This window comes from Atta colombica, unplaced genomic scaffold, assembly GCF_001594045.1.
Source record: "Atta colombica isolate Treedump-2 unplaced genomic scaffold, Acol1.0 scaffold153, whole genome shotgun sequence".
In the NCBI taxonomy this organism is placed as follows: Eukaryota; Metazoa; Arthropoda; class Insecta; order Hymenoptera; family Formicidae; genus Atta; species Atta colombica.
Window position 1 is genome coordinate 3,174,929 of NW_017259243.1, and position 27,998 is coordinate 3,202,926.

At 33.5% G+C, this 27,998-nt stretch overlaps 1 protein-coding gene across 3 annotated transcripts in view; it reads left to right on the forward strand.

Annotated features, from left to right (window-relative positions):
* Positions 1-27,998, forward strand: part of LOC108685497 (mannosyl-oligosaccharide 1,2-alpha-mannosidase IA) — a 795,354-nt gene that overhangs the window by 234,034 nt on the left and 533,322 nt on the right. Inside the window, exon 1 of one of the 3 annotated variants that reach the window (XM_018190319.1) lies at positions 22,390-22,452. The exons of 1 other annotated variant lie outside the window; for it this stretch is intronic. The gene's annotated coding sequence lies outside the window, so the exon portion shown is untranslated. Of the gene's footprint in view, positions 1-22,389; positions 22,453-27,998 lie in introns of those variants that run through there. One more of the 3 variants, XM_018190320.1, reaches the window with a different exon arrangement.

Below are 27,998 nucleotides of genomic sequence, written 5' to 3' on the forward strand. Positions count from 1 at the left end.
ATTACAATGCATAAATGTCTAAACTATCAGATAACACGATAAAATTATTTTATGTTGTCATCTATGCCTTTCAGAATGTCCTACTTTATTATCAGTCATTTATAGGAAAAATCTTATGAGATCCTTTACGATGGGTCGAGGAAGTCATAAATGTCATCGTAGTTCATATGTGCATGTCGTCAAATCATATCGGAACTTCGATAAAAACGATCTACGCGAAATCGGGTGTACTGACTCGTACCATGAAGCCCATCGAGCTGTTCGAACCACACAGCCATGCAAATTGCATTAATACGTCGCGTAAACGCCCGGCAAATTGCTTCACCATCGATTTCAGTCCGTTGCACCACTATTAGATACGAATATACTCTTGCATGGACACGTTGTATGTGTCTCTCCAGTTTAGCTACGATTATCATCCGAAAACATGTCTTCTTGTACATGTCTTTACGATTCTATATCGAGTAAAATATATATACAAATTTGTATGTGTAATTAACCTATTTACATGAAATTGAAATTCTTAAATAAATTATTCTTATTTTATGATTTAAACTGTCATAATTTTATAAGACAGAATTCCCCAAAATTTTTTTGTGAATTGCGACCCACTTTTCAAAAATAGCAAACTCCGCGATCTACCAATCTTTAATAGATATGAAAAAATGAAAGGATATGAAAGGAATTAATTATTTATTTACTTAATCTTATTGCTCTTTTTCTTAAATTTTTTTAAAAATACGTTTTTATTAATATATTTTTCAAATGTATGAGATGTGTGTGAAAAATGTTTTTATATTTATTAATAACAGTCCTTGTTTTCTATATTTATTAATGACAATTTTAATATGCAGATATATAAATATATAAATAAAATACGAGTTGTTTTCAGACTTAAGGAATTTGATAATTATAACAATTAAATATTAATATTGAACTCAAATTCAAAACAATAAATTAATTAAAAGGTTATGTGAGTCGGCGCGGTTAACAGTGTGCAAATTAAATTATTTTATTACAAAAAAACTTTGATTATACATAAATAAATTTCAAAACGTACGTTTTGGCTCAATTTTTGAATCACCATCATTGTGAACCTCTCATGATAATATTAAGAAACTAAATTATTACAATTTTGTGTATTGAATCGAAACGCATTGTTACATCTAATGTTTCTTGTTCTGATTACAATTGTGGAACGAGACCCATCCTTAGTACACTCCAGCTCCTAAGTTCGATGGAAAGGATTGCATGTATCTTAACTCCAACTAATGTGACCAAATGACAAGCATGGATGTAACAATGCGATTTAATTCGATACACAAAATTATAATAATTTAGTTTCTTAATATTGTTATGAGAGGTTCAAAAGTTAAGTCGAAACATACGTTTTGAAATTTATTTATGTGTGATCAAGATTTTTTTGTAACAAAAATAATTTTAATTTAATTTGTGCACTGTTAATTGCATCGACTCACATAGTCTTTATACTAATTTATTTTTGATAATTATAACTTTTTTATACTATTTAGTTTTTATACCTAAAAAGAAATTTCACATGATCATGAAAAGGAACAATATTCTTAATATAATGAAATGTAATTTAACATTCTAAAATATTTCGCGAAGAACTTATCAAAAATAGATTTGTTACACTTGATCGTATTTTTGGGAACTCCTTCTATAGATATCAGGTAAAAATCATGTTTTAAATACGTCTTAAGTATTTGTCTTTTAATACTATTCAAAACATATTCAAAGCATTAAAAATGTATTTAAAAAGAAAACAATGTTACATTTTTTAAAAATATTTCTTTCTAATCAATTCTAATAGATATCAATTCTAATAGATAATAGAAGATTATAAGAAACTTATAATCTTATAGGATTATAAAAATCCCATGATTTTTTTATAACCTAAATTATCGTTGTAATATTAATACCAAGTAAGCAGAGTTTGGAAGTAATTAAAAACTTCTGAATTAAAATATAAAAAATTGGGAGTTGTTAATTAAAAATGTCTACATCTTTTTTTAGACAATGTCGTATTAATTCATTGATCTCAAATGGTAGATTATTACATAAAAGTACCAATAAAAAACGCTGCGTTTATCGAGTATGGTATTAAGCATATAAGATATCGCCTATTATAATGATATAAGATACTCAGGTACGTAGGTTAATAATCTCTCATTTTATTTTTCACGCCTTTTTCTTCCATCTATCCTTTCCTCCTTCTTCGCTTCCTCTCTCTCGAGAATAACGTAAGGGGGAGACAAAAGGGTAAATGCAAGCGGCCGAGTCGGATCGAAGAGTAGCAACAAGTGGTCGCTCAACGTTCAACGGTTCCTCTTCCTCTCTTTCTCTCCCTCTCCCTCTCTCTCCCTCTCCTTCCCCCCTTTCTCTTTCTTTCTCTCTCTCTCTCTCTCTCTCTCTCTCTCTCTCTCTTTTCCCTCTTCTCTTCTTCTCTTTTTCCCTTTCGTTGTGGCACAGGGAATAGCGCGATAGAATTGTATGGAAGTGAGCAAACGCGGGGACCTTTGAACCAACTCTCCGCGAGAGCTTGAACTGAAAATCCGTTGTAAAATCCATGTAGCGGGATGTGAACAGCAAAAGAATGCCCGGTAAAAAGTCCCTTCACAGAAATCTTTGCGAACTATTTTATTTTTCATATATACTGTTTACTTTGAACCGTAAGAGTATTTGTATCTGAAAGATTTTTCTCGCGCATACTTGTAATGTTTCGAAAAAACAGGTATAACGGAAGATTTAATATAAATAACTTAGACATTTTGCGATTGAAATCTGTGTATAAATATATTTTTCTAATTAAATATTTGTAATATTATACTATTGAGATAAAAATGATGTTTAAATGTAAAAAGGTTCGCACCATGTAAGACCAATACATATGTATATAAAATAGAAAGAATAATGATGAAATTCTTTGAAACTAGTTTCAAAGAATTTTAAATAGTTCAATAAATATTTCACGTGATGATATATACACATCTTATTTCTTTCAACGTGCAAATGAAATCGTACTGCAATTTTAATGATTTGTGAAATAATTTTGTTAATCTTTTATTTAAAAAGATTGAGAAAGAGAAACGGTATTTTATATTTTTTTTAATCAAAATCTTGGCAATAATTTATCCTTACATGAGAAATTTACTTATTTTAATAATTAAGAGAAGAAACTATTAAGAAATTAAAAATCAAATAATATATGATGAATAAATTAATAATAAATCTCAAGATAATTTTCAAAGCTTTTAATAAAAATATAATTCGTAATTTATAATTTTTATTTTATTAATATCAAAGAATTTATGTATTAAAATTATTGCTTATATTTTTCTTGTGAGAAAAATATTTCTTACGCATTACTTTTTTCGAAACATGGCTTCGCGAAAATTATGTACAATATATAAATAATTTATATACAATGTGAATAAACAAAATAACAGGGGTAATCATTAAGTTAGTACGATAGTAATAAAGTGCGGAAAGTGCGTAGAAATGTAGAGATAACAGCAACTACTTGTGACTTCAGCATTTTCCTAATGATACCCGCGGATGTACCGAATGGCATGTGTCGTAGGGCTTCCAATTAAAGTACTCTCGCTCACGCTAGAAATCACAGTTAGTGAGCGTAAAACTAGTCGCTAGTTGTCTACAGACGGTACCTGGTATTTCAAGATCGTTAATTACTTAATTATGCGGTTAAGATGTTTCCTGAGATGCAATGTGCAACGGATGTGCTGCACGATATGATCGAACCAAATGCGTACAAGATTAATCAAATGAATGTATGATTATAAAAGTAAGTATATACTTTATAAACTCTTCAATATTGAATGTAGCACTGTATAATTACGTAACATTAATCATGTAGCAGTTTATCTCTCAAATTATATTGGCATAGTTTGTAATAGAGCTAACGTAGAGAGAGTCAATTATGTTTTTCCCATTGAGTCTCAGCTTTATTTCACGAACAATCGTCGCAATCACTTTGAAACGAGAAACGATTCAATTGTGTGGAATAGAGAGAAAGAGAGTAGGAGGACTTTGGTAAATGAGAAGGAGAAAGATGGACGCAATGTGCGGAAAGAAGAATGGTTTAATGGAGCCGTTTCGGGATGCGAAAGCTTTGCCGGATACGTTACGTTTACGAGAAACGTGGAGCTACTCGCATATCATGCATAAAGCTGCACCGAGTTGGCGTTATATCGTGGCAGCAGGTGCTTTTGTATATTCAATTTATCGTAATAACCAGAGCCACGAGCAATATGCCGAAATATATCGGCTTTACGAAAACAGCGGCGCATACATGAGAACCTATAAAAATACATTTGTTGTTAATTACTGGTCTTTTCGGATCAATTTCTGTTATATACCGAGAAACTTGTTATTGTTTGATTAGGTAAATGTACAATTATTAAGATATGTAGCCATTGCGTCGACAGCGATAAATGATATTTACCATTGTGACGTTTATTGTGATGTTTGGATATGGTTATATGTGTATATTGTACTTTGAATTTTTTATTTTATTTAATTAATTTATTATTTTGAGAAAGATGCGGAATAATATATGAATTATATCATTGAAAACATTTGACGATCATTATGTCGATTATATATTGATACTTAAATGAAAGAAAATAGAATATTTACACATTTGATTTTATCATACATTGAATACTTTATTGAAAGCTAGATTAGTTGGCATGTGACCTTGATATGAGTATAATAGACCGTCACCTACCATGTTATCATTCACGTGGCAAGGCTTGAACGTGCAAAGATAACGAGTGGAGTCACTCACGTGTATGTTTATATTATCATTCGAAATGCGATAATTCTCTTAACAAATATCGGTTTATTAATTAATCCGCGCGAATGAATTGTACATGTATTAATACAATGGTGATTTATCGAAACGGATGCTTAGTGCAATTTATTTATTTTAATCGAAACGGTAGAGAGTAAGAATTACGAATTACTGTCTCATTGATATTTATGAGTAATAATTATTGGAATTATTTTGAATATATCCTACAGTGCGTTTTGAATTTTTTATTAGGTTAAATATAATTGTTTAAATATAATTGTTTTCCGAGATTGAAAGCGCAACATAATGCACGAATGCGTAATTTAAGATATAAAAAGCTACAATGTATTGAACGTTTGACAATAATTTATTTGGCACATAAAAAAAATATATTTAGCGTTTAACTTATAAAACATAAATATTTCGAGGCAATAATAAATCGACCAGTCTTAATTTAGTAGCAGCATGTTATAACATATGTAAGACTGTCGCATACCGTATTATCATTCATGCAACTGGAGCGAGTAGTTAATGGCATGAGTCGCTCTGTTTGTCACTGCATTAACCATCGAAACACGAGAGGTGCTCAGAAGACATCAAACGGTAATTCTGTTAACGAATAGCTTGTGCGAGTAATTAGCTTTCATGATTTACGATCGCATCAAATACAAAAAGATATCAAACGCTATATTTCTAACGATTGGCAACTCTATCAGTCTATATATTTAATTGCCGTAATAAACAATTAAAAAGATAATGGTTAATTATTGAAGTGAGTATTTTGTGGGTTTTATTTTATATGCTAATTTAGAAGATTCTTATCATTATCTGTGGATCTGTGTGAATGTTCGTATATTCTTTCATATTATATACTTCCTTCAATTTCATAAATAGCAGTAAAGAGCGTATCGCATTAGATTAGAAATGCTGTGCAAAGTGCTACATGATTACCTTATTCCAGCAATTCATATGCGCAATTAACTGTGCTTTTGTAACAAGTGTTTTGTTGCATCGAATCTGAAAGAAAAAAGCGCTTGGGAAACATACTCGTATAATAAGTGACAAGTAACTATAAAAGTAAATTATTATTTTTTATTTAATTTGTTGTTATAAATGGAATCGAATTATATAAATTGTTCGCGGTATTGTAAGAATATAGGTCTAAATAATATCCAAAGATCAATTTAATTATATATAAAAGATTAGCTATCATCCTTCTATAATATCAATTGCATTACCCTATCGCGATAATGCGTTTGATTATATAATTTATCCGAGATAAACGTATTATTATAAAGTTTTTATTCCGGTTTTCCGTACATATTATTATGTCCATACAATTGATAATATTCTGCCAGTTGCTGATAATAGTTAAGATCAAGATTTGTATCGGCCTCGGGCAAGTCTTGCGAGTGAGTTGAGGGAATTTGAAGTTCAATAACTGCGATCATAACCGATAATGGGGTCTACATGTATCTGAATCGAAGAAATACTCCTTACAATGGTAGAACCACAATGTGTTCGTACATGCAACGTAAAACAAGCGCGTATATCTTGCAGATCGCGTGCAAGTGCTATTATTTTATTATTGAGCTACCTTATCCCTTGATCTTCTTGCGTACCGCAGAAACCGGATACGACCGTTGTACGTTGCGCCGTCCATTAAACTGGCGCTCGCGTCTCCCCGCATGCATGAAAATTACATACCGGCTCCCTGACACTCTCCATTTTCCACTCTTGTGTGATAACAATCGGAATTTAATAAATTTAGCTAATTAGCCGCGAAGAATTTTAGATTGTGTCTATAATTTTTTCGAGCTGCAAAAAATATGTTTGAGTATATTTTGAGAATCTTCGTAAGCATTAACTTCTTATTCGTTTCGATAGTATCGTAGGCAACACTAAATTATTTTAAATTGATCGCATCTTAAGTCGTCAACAATAATAATTGATTCTTTATGATCAACAGTTACCAATAATATCTTTTATCTTTCATATTTTCTCGTGTCTACTCATTTTATATTTCGTATTATGCAATTATTGATTATTTTTACATGTCCTTTTATTTGGCAAATATTCGCGTTAATATTTCAAGAATTACACATTTTGATATTTCATAAACAGGCGTGCAAAATTGATTGACATATAATTTCTGATTACATTTTATTAATTTATATTCTAAATGATACAACGTGCGAATACGGTTATTCAAATTATGTATTTTAATTATAAACGCGAATTAATACATACTATAAAAACAGTAAAGCAATGTAATATTAATTTCTAAATTATTTATCTTATTTTTGTATAATTAGCTCTGATTATTTTTTTTATATGTTTTTAATTAAGTTATTGTTTACCGTCATTATTCGCGTTGTTAATAATTCAACTAGAGAAGTTTTTTTCGATTCACTACCGTCATTAAAAAAATGTCTATTCTTCTTTGACTTACGAGCAGAAAGTATCTGAAAAGAAGAAAACAGACAAGAATGTTTGCACAACGCGGCCTTTTGTCTTTTACCGTTTCCGAAACGTTTGTTCGCGGGACGTTAGAGTGTTTACTCTTGCGCGACGAGTGTCTTCTTCGTGAGAGAGTCGGGAATCGTTTGAAAACAATCTCGACTAATATTTTGCGAACATCGAAAGGCCCGGTATTACGAAAATTCACTCCCGCGATGCATCGGATTCCTCTCTTTGTCCCTTTAAATAGTCACTCGTGTTGTTCCAGTAAACAACGGCTCGTGCGCACGGAAACCGCAAACTTCTACGCGGAGAATAAGCTGCTTCCGTTTGTACAGGTGTCGCGGGGTGAAAATGGTGCGGTTGTCGCTCCCGAAATTGCCACTTGTCTCCGCGCAACGCGGCTTTCCTTCCTGCGGTTACCAGTGCCGGAAAATCATTTATTGGTAGCTGGTCGCAAACTAACAGACGTAAACTTCCTTTTGGTCGACGAACAATTTGCGGCTTTTTCCTAAATACCGTTTCTAAGACACTAGCTTTTAATAAAACATGCCACATTTTAGACATATAGGTATATAAATATTTTTTTGTGTTATTATAGTAATAATTATTAAATAATAATGAAAAAGGTTTCATTAGCTTTAGGATTTCTTTAGTTTTCTACTTCGTCTATAAATGAAATTAAGCAAACTTTAAACTTTAAACTGAGGAACTTTATAGGTCCGACGAAAAGAAAGGCGCTAGACTTCTTTTATATTGCTTTTCAGTTATATCTCTTTTGTGAGAAGAAAACTTGATGATCAGCAGAATAATGGAGACATATTATACGGATCTGAAAATGAAATGACAAAGATGAAATGATCTCGTTTACTCTTGACGCTTTCTTCACGTCACTAGATAATTAAATCGAGATTGCGCTTGTCTCGTAGTGATCGCGATTAGGAGCTTTCATGGTACGCAAGCTCTGATCTAGGCGGATGAAGCCAGATGAAGAGATAAACACTTCTGATGGTACGAAAGTAACACGTCGCTCTATGGTTTCATCAACCTCCACGGTTGCCTAGGCGAAGTCGGACGCGATATAATGGACCGCGGTAATATCGAGTATACAACGAGAAGCACAGCCATTGTGTTCGTATACCTTGGTGACGTTGCATGTAACGTGCATTAACTACCTACGAAATTTACACATTGTTAAAGGTAAACTCGACATTATAAATCGTGCACCAATGCTTTAAACGCAAACTATACTGGCATCATCAAGGTACCACTATGCTACAAACTTTATGCTTTGTACATTTTAATTAGGTTAACTAAACTAACTAATCTTTACTGACAAATTTATTTAAATTTAATTGTTTCAGTTTAATTTTATTACTTTATATAGTTTATTTTTTTTATTAATTTATTTATTAAATTTTTGAAATTATGACGTTTTTAAAAATACTATAAATTATATGTTATTAACTTCATGAAATTTATAAATTAATTAAATAATTAGATAAATATATATTATATAGAAAATGTTTATATTTTATTCCTAATCTAGAACATCGTAAGAGAAATTTTTTTTTATATTTCTCTATGGACTATTAATAATTCGAATACAATGAAGATAGATTGCACAAAGAAAGAGAAAGACAATTTTACAGATATCTGAGTTTTTACCAAGGAAATGGTTGAATAAATCCATTGTCGAAGGAAGAGGATTTTAAAAGATTTGTAGCGTAAAATCAACATCCAACTTGATAACTTGAATATTTTTGAATTGCAATTCATTTCCATTGTTCGATTTTTCGTTTCTATTGAATGAATTGCAACGATAAATAGTAATGAAATATTTAGGTAGGTATTAAAAATACGTATAGATATACATACGGAAAAACGTTTTACCTATACATATTTTTATTACAATAATTAAAAAGAAAGTAATAATTTTCGCACACATTTCCTATACGTTAATTTATGTATAATTTTCGTAAATTGAATTTTAGAATTTAAATCAAATATTATATAAATGAAATTTTACCTGTACATGACAATTTGACAAAAAGAAAGTGAAGCATTTTGAAAGTGTAATAAAGTGTCGGTACAATTAATGATAATTACGTTTTATTAGTTCTGGCATGGAAATATTAGCTCATAATGATTTTGCGTTATTACCTTTTTAGTCTGTCATGATGGATTTCTGATTAAAGACTTCATTTGTTGCGATTGCACGAGCTAAATGAAATACAAACTCAATCATTCATTATCAAAACGTACCGTTTTTGTTAAATCATCGTAACATAAATACAAATTTTTAATGAAAGAGGTAATTTCTATTATTATATCTCTTCGTCCTGCTATTACGTCTTATCTCAAATTCTATTATTTACAAATTGTCTCTTGTAAAAAAAAAATTAAATTAAACGAGATTGATGGAAGTATTATCTCCTTTGTTGCGTTTTTTGATTAAATACTTTGTTGACTGCGGCGTCTCGATCTAGCAAAATAAACTTATAATTGAAATTGAATACCGTATATTTCGGTAGAAAATAGAAACTATTTTGTTGTGTTGTATGTACGGGATACTGATCTCGCGTAGCACGCATATGAGCGAGTGCTTATTAGTGTTTACTAAAACGCCATTTCCTATCGGCCTAAGGCGTTTCATTACAGACGTGCGTGTTTGATCTGTGTTAATCATAAATGCACATATAATATAAAATCTCATATATACGTGTAATATATTTATGAACATTTAAATATAAATATTTGTTAAAAAAATTTTCTTTAATCAAGTGCATTATTCTTTAAGATATGTATACGTAGTTGAATTTATAATTCTTATTTTCCGACACGACGTACAGAAATCTCATGAGTAACATTAGTTTTGCGAACATACTTATAGTTTCGAACGTAACAATGTACTTCCGTCGAAAGAACCAGCAATTTGTTGATATAATCAAAATAATTATTTCTGTTACCGCTTTCGAAGAACAAAAGCGCCGACTGCATGGTACGGTCTGATCTAAAGTTAATTTCGTAGGAACCCCTTAACTATGCAGTTCCACGGCAGTGGGACAATTTAGGGGCGGAAATCGTCGATTACCACGGAAGGATTAGTGGGTACGTCCCCAGGCCAAATTTCCCCTACGCGTTTCGCTATATCTTACCACAGAATCCGCGCAATACGGCCGTAGGTGGATTTCGGAAATTTATTGTCGCCAGCAAAGCGGATTTATCTATAACTCTGATTACATTTGCGGTTTATGGCGATTTCATAGTATATCACAATTCATGTATATCACAATTGCATTACCAACATTGTCTACAAATCTTATCGCACAGAGACGTTTTATTATTAAAAACTCTAACTTTATTCTAACAATATGATATTGCTAATTAAATCATTGAGTTCTCTATGTTGCCATTTAAGTATCTCATTTTTCTTATGACTTTTATTAAATTATGATAAAATTTTGTAAGAAGTTTATTTTTTTATAGTTTGAAAATTTTATTGCGATATGATGTAATATTTAATACATGTTTATTTGTGGTTTTTTGAGTTACTCATTTATTTATTTATACATTGCTTCGTGTCGATTGCCAATAAAAGCGCAGCTTTGCGAATACCTTAAATTGCATTGTGCTTTCGTAATCGATAATGTATACCACTATAGCTTATACAAACGCAACCGAAGTTATTTTCAGACGAACGCCATTTGATCGCTTTTATTCATAGAAAATCTATTTTGGACAAGCAGCTTTCGAATATTTCAGACAAGCCATTATGTTGAAAAGAGTTTCGTGTCATTGATTGGAGTGATGAATGCGCGTTAAATCTGTCGCAATAGAATCACACATTTAGCAAAAAATCGGTTATATTAGCAGAAGAGTTCTTCTCTAAGTAGATATAATGTTGCATACAGATGGTGAAACGATTACGCAATTTTTTTGTTTCCGATGTGGAGTTCTCGTGTCAGTTGGTATTTCATTTCATCTAATGACTAACTTTTTTGTTCTTGCTACTTGTTGCTTAATTTTATTTAAAAAAAAAATATCGTCTTTATTCATTAAGAGGATTATCGCGAAAAAGAATGTGAAAATACAATTTCGATTGTCCAGCAAGTGTGCATCTATTTAAAATGTCACAAAAATATTTTTACACACCTGATCCGCTTTTCTGTTCCACATATATCTCTATATTGACAGTACTGCAATGGCATAACGATGGGCTATGGAACGTGTCATTTACTTTCATTGACATCCAAGCTGTCATCCAACATTCTCGCATCCAACTACTCGGATTAATTGCTCGTTATTCGATTCACCAATTTATGAATTTTCAATAAATATATATAGCTTTGCATTCTGCGTGTTAAGCTCAAAATAATTAGTGCAATATAACGAACTTCATATGAAAAAAAAAAAAGAAACGGAAATCTAAATTAATCTCCACACCTATTACGATTTTCAAGATTATAATACTCGAGCGAATGTGAGTATTTACGCTACAAGCGGTGCTGATTATAGTGGCCATTGAAATTATAACTATTTCGCATATATTACTGTAAATTATTATGCATTAAATTTTAATCATTAGAGTGTGAATGTAAAGGATTGACAATTTAAATTATTTAAAACATTTAATTAACATTTTACAACGAATCTAATGCTAACGAATGAAATAATGACGGACGTCATTGCAGGCATATATATATATATATATATATATATATATGAAATAGTATTTGTAGGCAAGGATGTTAGATTATACGTGAGACAAGAAGTATCTCAATGCATATATCCGAGCATAGGGCAGCTTATGTAATAAAACAATCATTCAATAAATAAAGAAAGTCTTTCGATTCCCCGAGATAATCATCCTCGCTCGATACTTATCTCGCTCGTTAAGTCTACATTCTTGTTATCATACGTTATTCATATTCGAAATATTCCGTATTAACATAGTTACGCTGACATACGTATCCTGAATTACTTCGTGCTTTTGACGTTAATCTTTGATAAATAGCTCGTTTTAGACAGGTATCATCATTGAATGATTGATGTGTTTATCTCAAATTCTATTTCGAAAATGAAAAATGACAGACTGATGATTTAATGTGTATATATGAGTACTTAAATAAAAAATATTTTATTTTAAAAATATTCACCAGACAAAAACTCGCGCCGCGCGTGTGAACTGTGCATTTGCACAAATGATTTATTATCAATAGAAAAGTCGGATTTGTTTGAAACACATAAAAAAAGCGATATTTCTTCTGTGATGGCATAACGTCCGTTATGGATAAAATCAAAAGCGTTTTCTGTTCGCTTGACGAACGCGTACGGTGAACATGTAAATCGTGTAACAAAGCGCGCTCGTATTTTCGTTGTGATATCGATGGAAAACGCGTATGCGAATAGATATCTTTTGGTTTGATCGTTGCATGTTTCTTTTTTATTTTACCCTTAGTTTGACGTAGCGTACGGGTCTTCTTCCGGAGTCGTTTTCCCTTTGCTCTACCTCTTGACAGCACATTGGGAAAACGAGACTTCACCATGATTTATTAATGGTCGTAGAATGACAAGACGCTCCTTCGACCTCCATAGAGGATTCATCTTTTCTCAACGCTGCTTGGAAAACCGATAACGAAGCATCATTTACTGTCTCATGGGGAAAGAATAATTACTAAATTTTCCAGCCGCTTAGAAACAGCGTGAGAACAGCAAACACATTGTAAATTACGGCTGTTATTATTATATTTCTCGTTTTAAACGGCAATGTGTCAAACTTACTTTTGTTAAAAGTTATAGTAAATGGATCTATATCTTTATAAATATCTTATTTTTAAAGACATTAGGGAACCAGTTTTCAAACAATCTTTAATAAAATATTCTATTTGAACACGAATTACAGAAAAAAATGAAAGAAAGAGAGAGAGAGAGAGAGAGAGAGAGAGAGAGAGAGAGAGAGAGAGAGAGAATCACGCAATAACAGACGTAAAATTTTTTTTGTAGTAATATGGTAGTAATATGCAACACAATTTACATTATTTCTTTCCTCTTTATTTCTGTGCAATTGTTATTTTATTACTTAAAATAAATAATATTTTACAATATTCTGAATATAATAAAACAAAAAAATTTCTAGAAAAATCGTTTCCCCAATATATCGCTTTACATAAATAATATGCATTTAAGAATGTTATGAAACTGATTTTTTTCATGTTTCAATCAATCTTTGGTAGACTAAACTCCATCTTAGATACAGCTTCGGAAAAGTCGATAGTTTAGAATCAGACGCTTCGACTCTCGATGGTTTGCTGAGCTGGTCCGATCTGGGACTCTGGTAGTTCCAGTGGCCATGACTCAGCACTAGGTGTCGTCCTTTTAGCTGTCGTATTTCTGTTCCGAGTTTACACTGCGCGTCCGCCGCTATCAGAGGTTACTTGGACGTTTTAGAGTCCAATGCGATCGAATTTCCTCCGAAAAATCCACTTTCACGGATTATGGCGGTATTCATCTCATGAAATGACACTGTCGCTATCTCCTTTTAAGTTCATTGTTGATAAAGGACTGGAAATTGATCTCCGGTTTAGAACACAGTGCACGTTTAGATATATCTACTACAAAGTTTACTTTTAAAAAATTGTTAGAAAAATATTGGTAAAAATACACCAAAATTTATCTTCTTGTTCAAGGACTGTATTCATGAATCTCCAAACAATCGTTCTCTGGAAAAATACTGCGTGATTTGCATATTTTTACTATTTTTTTACTATTTGTCAAAGGGTAGGAATCCTATGTATTAAACGTTGAATTCAATGATGAAAATGGGAGAAATATGCAGTAATAAATTTTATGGAAACATTTCATCGAAAATTGTTAGCTTTGTGAAAAACAATTATGAAAATTATGGAATGAATGATTAAAGAGAAATAAGATAAGATATTGATTTAATATTTTATATAAAATTCTATTGGGAGAATTTCTATAAAATTTTCTTAGGAGAAAAATGCACATTTTCACACACACGCACAATACTTATATAAAGAGTGTAAGTTTGATCTCTGCTATATTGAACTTTATCAACGTTTATGACGTATACTTGTATGACAAACATCCCGTCGAAGGTGGTCTTCCCGTACTTGGGACCGCTATCTAACGTATCTCACAGAACTTAGAGGGTCCATTGTATTCTCCGCTGCCTTTGTGAGTGAACGATCTTACAAAGAGCTCTCTTCCTTACATTGTTGCTCGATGCCTGTGGAAAATGAAAGTTTAATGCAGGCTAACACGTCGACTCGTGTATAGTAATACTGATACTCTTTGATAGACAAATCTTTGGCAAATATTATTTTAAATTTATGTGTATTCTAAAATTTTCATAAGTTACATGAATTTTATTATTATTGTATTTTATTGCATTGTCATTGTAATATAAATTTGGTGAATGAGATCATAATTGCGATACATATGAACTAGGAATACCGTGAGAATACATATTTCGGCCAGCTGTTACCAATTTCACGACACGCGGCGGAAACGCGTTATGACCGGATATAGCATTCTCCTTTGTGAACTTCGCAATTTTCTTCAATTACCTCGAACTTTCATAAGGTTTCTGTACCGCCTTTATTGCACCTATTATCGCGTTCGTTCACTCGATTATCTATGACCTGAGATCTTTTAACAGCTTCGCGACAACTGAGCTAATTGTTTTAAAACTATGACCCCAATTTCTGTCTAAGTGTTAATTTACTTCTCAATTCTAATTCACTTAATTGGAATACAATTCGAGCCAATCGTAGACAATATGTACCAACTTAAATTGTCACATTTCGCAAATACGGAGGAAAACGTATGCTCAGTTTTTCAATCAACGGAAAATTTTCATGATGCGCTTGACCTGTACGTTTAGATAAACCACTTTACTCGTCAGGTTCGCGAACGTGATACGAATATCTGACTTCCACACATGACACAACTCATGTAACAATCAAAAAGTTTCGTACTAAAAACAGACCGTTCGAATTCCATGATATTTGTTATTAGTTTATTAAATATATCGTTTTAATTTTTATTTTCTTTATGATTTTTTTAATACGATTTTGCTAATTTATTCACCGAAATTTTTATTTACTCCACTTAATAATATCTAATTGCTTTAAAATGCTATTTGTATATCCTACATAAATGGCAAAATTTATATTATATTTTTAGAATTTTAGAGATCTATTGTGTTACATAGTATGTAGTGTGTGCGGTCCAATAAATCAATATGTACGCACGCAGTGCAGAGGTAAAAGCCGCAAATATTTGATAAAATATTTGTCTATATAATAACGCGATTAATTCATTAATATTAATAGAGATATGACGTTTAGGGCAATAATTCTATGTGATTGTTATTCTAAATACCATTTATTTATTTATACAATTGTTTCTTGCAATATTAAGGAATGACATTTTGCATAGAAGCGCGATTAGCTACTGATTTATCGAATTCATGTATTACCTAACAGATACCTATAAGCGCTCAAAGTATGATCCTACTCATGAATCCTCCATATGAAGAGATGAATTTTCAAATTGCATTTGATGGACAATTCACGTGAATTTGAATCTCCGATTCACATTGAATTAGGAATGTTATAAGCATGATACATATTTGATATATAATTCTTTTAATCAATTAATATTTGTTATCCATAAAAATTGCTTAAACACAATACAATAAATTCATAATTATATTTACAATAACATAAAACCCAAATTATTTTACTAGTAATATAAATATTACAATTATTATAATACCTATATTATTTAACGTATTTTATATTTATTAAAATACAAGAAAAGATTAGATTACTAATTAGATTACTAATTACAACTTTATATTCTTAAAGATTTATATAATATATCTGTATAATTAACATGTATAAAAATAATTTATTTTTTAGTATTACTTAACATCATTAAAACATAGAGGTAAGGAAGACAGGAATTCCTTAAGGTATAAACATTTTTGTTCTTGTTCAGTAATTCATCACCGAAACCATACCAGAAAATGGAGAATGGCAATTTCATAGTTCCATATTTCTATAGATTTTCGTTTACAGGCTGCTTCTATTTTGCATATCCGTTTCTTTCACATCGTAATCGCATATCTATGAAGGAGTTTCTCTGTTCCATCCTAAATAGATTTCCACAGATCCTCCATGAAAGTTTGATAAGAATATGAGTTATTTCTTAAGGTCTACTTTTACAATGATTCTCATAAATCTTAATATCTCGTATAGAAAAGAATAAAAATTTCGAAAATAGCATTTTAATTGTCTTAAATTCTTATTCTTTTTTTCTTTGTGTCGTGTCACTTTTATATTTCAGTATTTTCACGCCATCAAACTTTCTTTTAATGATAGCAATCTTTTTAAATTTATAGAATGTTTGCTGGAGTGTTATGGCTCTTGCGTTTCGTAATATCCGTGCGACGAACGTAGAGTTTATAAAAACCGAACATAGAAATTTTATTGTTCGAAAGTGCGATGAGTTTTTTTGTTTGCCTCCTACGTCTTTGTCTGCGTTGCAAAAATACGATCGTCATGAACGGTAGGTTCTTTTTATCGCTCGCGCATCCGGAGATGCGTTTCCGTGACATTGCGGAACTCGTAAAAGGGACACACGCACGTCTGATGCTTTTTTTTTATCGTCTCCATGGAACGTATACACTGCAAATTGCGATTGTACTGCAAAAACATAAGTGTCGATCACGAAGATATTTTTATTATGCTCGCAATTTTGAACTGACAAGCGAAGATTCATTCTTTGTAATATTCTTCATATTCAAACGACAGTACAGCACAAATAGTATTTATATATAAGTTATTTTTCATTTGAATTTACGTTTCTGGTAACAAAACATGATGTCCTTGTGACCATCCCATTTCTCTACACGAATGCGCAGTCGGCAGGGAAATACGATGAGATAACGGTTTGGGTGAGGATTGAGGAGGGAACGAGAGTGCAGAAGTCAAGGAGCAGGTTTGTAATTCATATTAGAGTCTCAGAGGACAAAGCAATCAAGTCGCCCAGAGCGAGCGGTTGTGGTGCAGACTCGCCTGGACTTCCGCGTCGAATTAAACTTACAGATCCGCCAGGCACACAAAGAGGTGAATAGACACGAAGAGACCGACGAATAAGAGAGGAAAGAGAGGGAAGATTGTCTGATCAAATGAAAGGAAAATATTGTATTTTTTATGAGGAGAAGGGGGGAGGTCGTTTGGGAGACAGGTTCGGGGAAAACTTGTGCGAGGGAAGTCGATGGACCATCAGAAAAGCGGAGAGAAGATAGAGAATAAGGTTGTTGAAAAGAAGATCAAAGTTGGAATGTGTCGGCGGTTTGCAAAAAGAAAGGGGGCTTTCCAAGTGCTTTATTACACGATGACAGGCTTTCAACAACGCCCAAGAAGCCCGCGGTTGCAATCAGGGTTTTAATGAAAATGTAAATCCGCGAGCGTACATCCGGTCATCCGGATTTTGTAATCTCATCCAGAGGCTTTTGATAATATTTTTCTCTCTGAAACGATCATGTGTGTCTTATGCAGTCCGCGTTGCGGGCAATTAAACTCTTCCGTCGCGGAAAATAAGCATCGAAGAAAAACGAAATCGTGCGAGTTTGAAATTACCAACGTTAAGCAGGATTTATGTGTGTAATGAAATTTTATCCGAGTTTCTTTCGTACATATGTATATATGTGCAGGAATTTTGATAGAAGATTAAAAGTGAACAAATGTAGTTTGTACCACGTACTTTGTGAGATAAAAAAAGGAATTTCTTACAATAGTCAACTAATGCATTAAAACAAAAATTGCATGAATCCTGACTGCTTTTTTTTTACAAATTTTTGAAATGCTAATCATTACCAAATCAACGTTCAATTTAATTGTAATATTATTATTTCAACTTCCGTTTATGATTGAATTTCAAATCCGACAGCGGCACAGTTTAAGATGTATTTACTTTCCTTACTTATTTAAAATAAAAATCTTAATAATCGCGTGCATAATCAGTACATCTGTTTCATGTATTTTGTAAAAAGCTGTATTTTGCAACGAGGACAAAACTATTATATTACCTAATCCTAATCGTATGATTAGGATACAAAATAAAATCTTGATTTTCTGTAAAGGAAGTTCGATTGACAATAGTTTTTCCGTAACATTATTAATGAACGTTAATGTTTACGTGTGTAAGCATTTATGATGGATATTTATATAGACTTAATAATGCAGCGATATACCTTGTTGCTCGGACGATTCTTAATGAAGATATAATCACAACGGTTATTAGATAGGCTCGCGTGCACTTTGTTATTAGAACGAAGTTCGGCAAACCGCGAGAAGTTAACTCGATTCTGAGGAATCCGTAGCGAATTCAGTGCCCATGTATTCCTCTCACATTATAGGTACGCTGTTGAGACTATATGACATGAACTAGATCGCGGGTGCGAGGCACGAAAATCTTGGTGAAAATGATTTCCATCACGCACTAGGCATCGCCATGTCCATTTTAATCCAACGCGAAGCGCATGCAACGACGATAATTGATGACCATCGTGCATGAAGACGTTGCGCAACATGAGAGTCAGATTTGGAACAGCTATTATCGTTTCAATTTCTCGATGTTGATCCAGATTTAAATCGAACATTTATTCTTTTAATATCGTTACAGACATTTCAAGTGACATTGCATTTTAATAAATAATATTTATCGATAACGCGTTTCGTCATTGGTATTATGATAGTATGGAATGTATGCAGGGGATTATGGGATTATTATTTTAGACTTATGATGAATATTAGATAACCGATAGAATTCGCATTATATAAAATGGAGTTTGGTTGATCGTTCTTATTAATTGCTTCATATGATTCTTTAAGCTTTAGCTGTCTATTAACGCATAACGCTACCAATGCGACCAAGATAAATTTTCAAATATTTACGCTTTAGCTACACTCTTTGATTGAAGCATATTGACTGAGTCGGAAAAATTTATGATGTATTAATAATTTCGTGTGTTGCTGTTGAAATGTTTCGGGATATCAAATGGACGAGGTGGGATCGATGCTCTGGATATTCTGAAATATTAGACGGATTAACTCTCAACTGCAGCTATAAAAATTACACCAATTTTTAAAGCATCCTGTTTGAAGAACAGGATGCAAATAAATTTTTACCTTATGATGATTGATAGAGCAATAATTAAAGTTTTTTTTACTTACAGTTTAGAAGTTCATAGTACCAATCGTACAATCGCCAAAAATTTTCGCTTCGGATTCAAATTACTTTATTATTATTTATTATTTCAAAAAACAAAGAAAAAATTCTGAATATTTAATGATAATAAAATAAATTAAAAAGGACATATAAGAATTAATTGGCATGATAATAAAATAAATTAAAAAAGACATATAAGAATTAACTTATTGCGTAAAAAACTTGGTAAGAAAAATAAGAAGTTTAATATTATATTAATAATAAATATATATATACATAATAATTAAACTACGTAACTGATATTGTATATATTTTTCAAAAAAATATTAATTGATAATAATAATTTAATTTTAAAGATATTAATGATAATAATAATTTAATTTATTGCGAGTAAGATAAAGATAAAGAGAAATTTAACGTATTTATTATTATGTAATCGAAGCTTTACTCTTTACTTTGCTTTTTTTTACGTAACAAGTTCTGCGAGTTCAACAAGTTCTCTTACTCTTTTAATTCATTTTGTTATTATCAAGTGACGTTGCTGTAGTCGAGAATTATATCACAGGATGCTTTCCAATTGCTTGACACGTACACAAGAATACACAAACGTACACAGTACAATGTACAAAAAGTGTAACACTGTGCAAGATTCAATTGAAACGGCATGTGTATACTGTACGGTTTCGAATAGAGTTGAATTAAACGTAGGTTTTTCCATCTGTATTAAATGAAAAAAAAAAGCAAAATGCCAGCCACTCAACATTCTCTAATCTCATTTATAACCATTGCGATTAGTAACATGTCATTGTGACTAGAAAAGACAGCCGACTAGTAGCTCTCGGACTAAGTACGGATGTATAATGTTGGTGTCGACGATTAGCAATTGTGGAACGCAATTTGTGTATCGTCGAAAGTGTACGAAAGTGTCTAGTGATTTTACAATTAAAAAGCACCCGCAGTTAATGCGAATTATCTCTATGAGGTGCGATCCACTTTACGCTGCAAATGCCTTGCAACATTCTTCGATCAATTCATAAAATTCTTTCTTCCAATTAATCAACGAAGCATTTACAGTGTTAAGTGAATCGATATCTTGCAATAAGCGAGACGTTTTTCCTTCAGGATCCGAATTCTTACGAAAGTCTCGCTTGGTGTACCGTCTCGACCCGAGGTCGAGACCGGAGTGTCGTCGATCGTCGGGTGCACGTTGTGGCGGATGGACGAGTGCTTCGTGACACTTCGGGTCCATTCGGTTGGCGAACGGAGCCGCCGAAGTACTCCGACCGAAGTCGGCCGCAGTTGCTTGTGGAGTTCGGTTCGGTGCCGCGCGTCAGTGCTCCAGCGGACGCGATTGCGCGCGTACATTTAATTCGATTCGGTTTTCCGTCATTCGCATCGCGCCGTGTGAGAGAAGCGGTCGAGTGTAACCGAGATATCGTGCATCGTGAGTGCCATTGAGTGCAAAGTGCGTGTGTGAGTGAGAGAGAGAGAGAGAGAGAGAGAGAGAGAGAGAGAGAGAGAGAGAGAAGGAAAGGCGATATCGCGACAGTGTGAAAAAGCGGTGGCCATACCGTTTACGGAAAAAGAGATCGCAACGCATCCAAGAGTTGCTACGCGACATTCCGAGCGTTCCCGACATTCCGCGCGAGCACCCAACGTGTCCTGGAGGTAAAGAAGCTGCTACTTCGATTTCGGCGGTGTTGCACGCGGCGAGTCCTTTTATGCGTTCCATTTCTGTTGTAGCCGATCCTCTTTACTGTCTCTCTTAACGAAATTCGAAAAGAGAAAGAGACAAAACGTGAAAGGATCGGCGCGATTTTCCTCTCAAGATCGTCTCGCGCTCGTGACTCTCGTCAATTAGCATTCGTTGCTTCGAAGAACTGTTGGAGCCTGCAGAAGCAGAGAATCAGCGTGTGACGTATGCGCCCCATTCACGGCTAACTTCGTACATATACGCGCACGCACATAACCACACATATATTCGCCAGTGAATTCACGCCAGCGATTACACGCGAATGGAGTGACGTGGCAGCGCGTGCCACAGCCGGGTGTCGCTAGTCGTTTTTTTTTGCGTTTTTTTTTATTAAACCGCCACGCTGGTTCGTCCGCGCAGGGTGCGTCTGTCAGTCCAGTCCGTTCCCGTTGACCGGAGTTGCATTTCAACACGGTTGTATTCCGATCGTCGATAATCGACAATTATCGCTGTTGTTATTGCCGCGCTCGGCTGGACACGTCCGAGGTACAATCGGACGCTAATCGTTGCGCTCCAATTTCGACGTTGAAACGGCGCGAAACCGTCACCATTAATAATCGGCTGATAGAATCGGGAACGCGCGGCGCGCCAACGCTCAACTTTCGCCGGCTCGCCCTCGTCGGGACATGCAACAGCTCTGGGTAACCTTTTAAGACGCAATCTGCATTTGGCTGGAATAATACGATCGTGCTGGAAACCGTCCACCGACTGTGTTGCATCAACGATCGAACTTCGAATCTGCACGCGAAACCTCCGTGAATTCGTTCGTCACGTGCTGTCACGAAAGAAGAAAGGCGAAAGACAACGGACACGTGACGAAACGGCACGGCGCCGATCATCGACCTTGTCTCTTCGTGTCACGTTGTACTTCAACGCGAGAATTAGCGAGGACCCGATAATCACTGGCCGTTTCACTGAGTCAAACCGGACGGGATTACTATCGTTTACGCGAGTTCACAAATTTCATAGCAGGAAAGGATTACGATACACCGTGTGATCGATCTCTTGCCTTGAGAGAGATACTGGACGTCTCACCGAATCTAATACTGCCCATCGTTCTGTGATAAAACCTGTGATATTACCGAGATTTCATCGAGATTGATGAGAGGATCTTCTTCTTCGTCTCCGGAAATCGGTAAAATTTTGAAATCTTTAATCACGGATTCTCTATGTACACAGAAAAATATCATTCTGTTGTTAATAATGACTTCGATCCCTCGCATTACATTGGATTAATGCACATTAAAGGCTTTATATAAATATCCAAATACAGTGCAGTAAATCAACTTTGACAATATGAAATAATTGTATATGTATATTATATTAGATGACGTGATAATATTATTATATTAATATTTATTCCTTTAAAATATTTATATGTTTTTACTTTATAATTTAACTTTGCTAGTTTTATATACGGCAACTTTTATTATGCAATTAATAGTAGTGTTATGCAAATGACCAAATTCGCTATAAGAAAAGTGACTACTCAATTTACTTTTTTTCTTCTAAGTAACAATTGTCTCAAAAATATTTTCCTGATGATAATCTTAAAATATATGTATTACAAATTTTTATAAAATTAATTAATCATAATCATTGTAAACAAGAATTTTTCTTTTAAAGAATATTATAAATTGATTGAAGGAGCGACTTTATGATGACTCATCATTTATAGTTATGATGACTCATCATAGATTTGCGGATGTACGAACTTTTGAAATATTTGAAGTAATTATTATTTGCATACAGTATGTATTTTTCTGTGTGTCAGTTACAAAACTATTGCGGACAGAATGCGTCATTATATTAATAATTTTTTTTTTAAACTATTATTCCAGTGTTAAAAATTGTGATTTTACGCACGTATTGTGGCCTTAATATAATATTTGGATAACAATTGTGAACTTAGTGCTCATATCAGTCTAAAAAATGTAGGAACTGCTGATATGATGATGCATCGTCTGGATAATTAAGTTTTACAATTGTGACTGTATCTTATAATAAGATAAAACGCAGTAGTTCACAGGCTGAAATCGATTTTTCTGCTATCACGTTGCAACCCAAATGAAAATCAATTTACGTTACATAATATATTGCTTAATAATTCTGATAAATTGGAGCGATATCGTAATGACTTATTGTTAAAGCCGTCCGTATAAAAAATTCGTATCCGCTACTGCGTTTATATCTTAACATAGTCTGTTAATTTTTCAACAATGTTATAATCATATTAATTGCGTCTGCAGTCCCGCAATTGAAGTGTCGTTAACGAAATTATTGAAGGATCGCGAAATATCTTTCCGATTGCGCATAGAGATGAATTCACGAGGCTGATCCACTACCGAACTACCGATCCGCGAGCACATTAGATTCGAAAAGGAAGCGAATGAGATTCCGAGACAATTTTTCGATTCAACGAAGATGTAGAACGGAAAGGAACAAGCACGGCAATTTTCTGACCATATTCTGTGACCGCTAGCAAAATTCAATCTTTGGTACTAAACTGTCCACTTAGCGATCTTCTGTGAGATTGTTAAATCTTAATTCAATTATGTTTCGCAGAAAGAAACTAGAAACCAGCGAATGAAATATGATTAATTCTTTTGTGTACAATTTGATTCAATTTTTTTTTGCTTTTTTTGTCAAGACTAAGTCTGCAAAGAAGTTTCTAGTTTTAAAAAAACTCTGTACAGTTGAGTCTGTGTAGTTGAGAAAGAAAAGAAACAATAAGTGTTTTATCATTAAAGTTATTACTGGAAAAAGTACTAAAAAATTAAGAGATTTTGTCGAATTAAATTTTATGCGTAAATAAATAAAAAATCTCTTGATTAACGTTCGATAACTTTTAACTTTAATAATATATTAATCGAATTTGGAAATAAAAAGCTCTTATGTCCATATTTATATTAATGTAGAGTAACTTTAATCTCGGTTTTACTTACTCTTTATTTTTTCTAATTCTAATTCTCTGTTAGATGTAGGAAAACTAAGGGGAAAAGGGAAACATACAAAAGTAACAAGTTAAACCGAGATTAAAGTTAGTCTAAATTAGTAGAAATGGACATTAGAGATAATGTCGAACTGTTTCGTTCTTACTGTATCAATATTTTTTTGTTTCTCATACAAAAAGGTTTTGTTGAAGTATCTAAAAATTTAGCTAAATGCAGTTCTGAAAATAATTTTGTTGAACATCAAAATAATTATGTAGCTGATTGCTAGAATGTGAAAAGTTTACGTAACATTGCTCATCATGCTTGAAATTCCCGCGTAATTACTTTAATAGTCTAACAAAAATTATTTTCAGATGTGTATCTCGCTCAATCTTTAGACACTTTAGCTTTAAAATCGTTTTCTTTCCATGTTTCATTTTAGAATTGCGAAACAAAGTATATGAGTTCTAATATAACTCATACACTCAATATTATATAAGCGAAGTTATTTCTGAAGAAGCGTATGTCATTTGCTTGTCCATTTAACACGAGCTTCTCATCGAGAATCCCGTTTATGATTTCTGCGGGGAATTTCAATACAATCGAGAAAATCTTCACGATGCGTGAGGATGCCGGGTTGAAGCCGACGACCCCGAAGAATGTTGACCAAGGCCGTTGAGAGCTATTTATAACGCGACAGTAACGAGATAGTCATTTGTGGAGAACCGTATTTTCAGATGTCAAATCCGTGCTGAAAGCGTTATTCGGTGAATTATCCTTTTCCAGAACGTACACGCGAGTTTTTATAATTATACTCACGCGGTATTATACCGCGTCAAATGCTCATTAGTATAACGAATCTCGTAAATTAATATTTAATGCGAGTCTTTCTCTTTTTAATCATTTTATAAAATTTATACATTTTTTTTGAATATTACCCTCAATGCATAATTTATTGTTTGCATTATTATCGTTATTGTACGTAATGTGGCAAAATTTAATTGATTAATTTTAGACATTTGGATAAGGACAAAAAACTGAATAGTTTATAGAATAAATATATATCTTTTTGCTATTTGCGATAGAAGTTATTTTATTTGAAAAATATACATATCTGCTTTATTACGTTGATATTCTTTATTTATTTATTAGAAAAAATAAATAGTTACTTGTATTTCCGGTTACTTGTATTTCAGCTACACATATTTATCATTCCGTAGAATTTTAATGGCTTCAATGAGTGTTAATTAAGTGGAATGCCAATTTATTAATTTAATTTCATTTATATGATCTCTTTCTGATTCACATCTACAATTTGCAATTTGTAATTAATATTAAAACGAGTTATAATTGATAATTTTACAATAACGAATCATCCAATTCTATGCATTTCTTCACATCTCGTTTGTGATTATCAATCATAACGAAGGTAAATTGCGACAATTAATTGAAATGTTTCTCTCATTTGTTCGTCTTCTTGCGATTTTACATATTTACTTTGACTTATTTTTTGGCACACCCTAGAAAAATGATTTTGTTTACACGATAATATTTTTAATCGATTCGAAGATTTTTTTTTTCCTAAGCATATCGAATCATATGATTTGAGAGATAAATCTAGTTGGTTCTCGTGATTTAAGCTCCACAAGTTTTCGATGCCTAGGCTTTTCGTAATACGCACGCTTGGAAATTCCGTGGTCGTAATTCGACACTTATCGGTCGTTTTTCCAGCCAACGTTTCTATTCACGACGGAAAACGGGAGAAGAACTGGAACACTTGCGCTTGGCGAATATGAAAGTCTAATGTGTGAATCTAAAACGGTCCCGTATCCTTTCACCGAATCGGCTCGCGAAAAAAAAGGAGCACGAAATTGCAGCGGCACAGTCGGAGAGTCAGAGTCGTAAATCTAAACGCTCGGTTTCAAAGCGTCTCGCGACGGGAGGCAGCGAGAAAAAGGAAAACGTCACGCTAAATAGTGACCTCCAATGTAACGTGACCCCGCCGTGCATATCCCACGTCCGTACAAATTCACGAACTGGCCGACGGTACGTGGCGATCTGACGCGCCGGTAAAACGTTGCGGATACGAAGCTACTTTGCATTATGCAGGGCAGGCAACAGGACACGGGTGCTTTTAAAAACTATATACATTGAAAAAGTTCCCGTTCTGCGGCGAGTCAGTCCGAAAATTTAAATTGCACTCTGATACAACGCGGCGTACCTTTATATCGCGTCCGTTGCGCGCGCTCTCTCTCTCTCTTTCTCTCTCTGTCCCTCCTCTTTTCTCTCCATTTCCCCGGTGTTAGACTGATATGCATTATGCAAAGAGTTACCTCGATAGCTGCAATCAAGGAAGAGAGACACACGACGGTTGGCCGTTTTAGGAAAGCGAGTAAACTGTCGCGTAAGAGAATAAAGCGACGAAAATCCTCGTTGCGCCCCGGGGCGTCGTAGCGAGATGTCACGTTGCATTGGATCGTCTCACAAGCGGAACATTAGCACGCTTGAAGAATAATGGGCAAACCCGTGAGGCATTTGAGGATTTGGCTTATCAAGTAACGTGTAAGTGAACAAAATGTCTCAGTGATAACTTTTTATGCTCACAATATCCCTCTTGTGCGCGTAAACCGACGAAGAGTTTATGACAGCAGTCAGTTGTCATGATGATTAAAATTTGCTGACTTTTTCTGAAATATAGATTTTATGTAATGATTTTAATTTAAAATAATCGTATCAATGAAGATATACTCGTATTTTTCCTTAAAAAATTTATGTTAATTATTCTACGCTCCACAAGATTTGAATAAAATAATTGTATTAAATTTCTTCTGACGACTTGTCGATGCTGCAAAGTATAATTAACAAATATCACTTAATCTCCGCGTATTATCGTGCAATCATCAATGGAATTACTGTTCTGTTTGACCCTGGCAATTATACTAGATAGCGTGAGCTACTGGCACGTGAAAGGTCAGCGCAGATCATCGCGTAATATATTCCAGTATCTCACATCTCAAAAGCTTGGGTTGATTTTGCACATCCACCGTCGTTGCGTTGTTCAAATCTCTATTTACACAGCCGATTCACGTTCGCCAACTGTCATTTACAAACTTTACAGTGTACGTGGTTCACATGTCATAGGTACAATGTATGTGTATCATATGACCATGAGTTGGATAAAGTTATTTGCGATGAATAAAGAATGACATAAAACGTGAAAATATTTTGCAAATTTATCAATATTGAAGGACAATGATATGCTATATTTTTCAGAATAACACATTGATATGTCAAAATTATTAATGCAAAGAAAAATACAGTTTGCGACGTGATTCTTTCTCGTCGATTCCTTTAGAGATGAAATTTAATAATCACGAGAGATTTTTAAGTAACGTACAACGTTTGTATAATGCATTCTATGGTGAATCACGTTTGTTCTCATATAGACTCCAACGTCAACGTGTGATTTTGCAATTTCTCTATGTCTTCTACTACTGGTTGAGCTCTTTGCATTCTATCCGCGCGTGCGAAATGCTATTCACCAAGTACACGTGTAAGAGACGTGGAATGCAAACGGTCGGAAATCGCGCGATTGTCGTCGACGACGAGCCAGTACTTGTTCTTGCGCCAAGTACAAGCGCATAGTGAAACGTTATAACGCGACAAGATGCAACGATGTGCACCACTCTGTTAGCAAAGAGTGCAAGCGAATCCCGTGACGCGCAGCCTGAATGATCCGTTCAGAAGC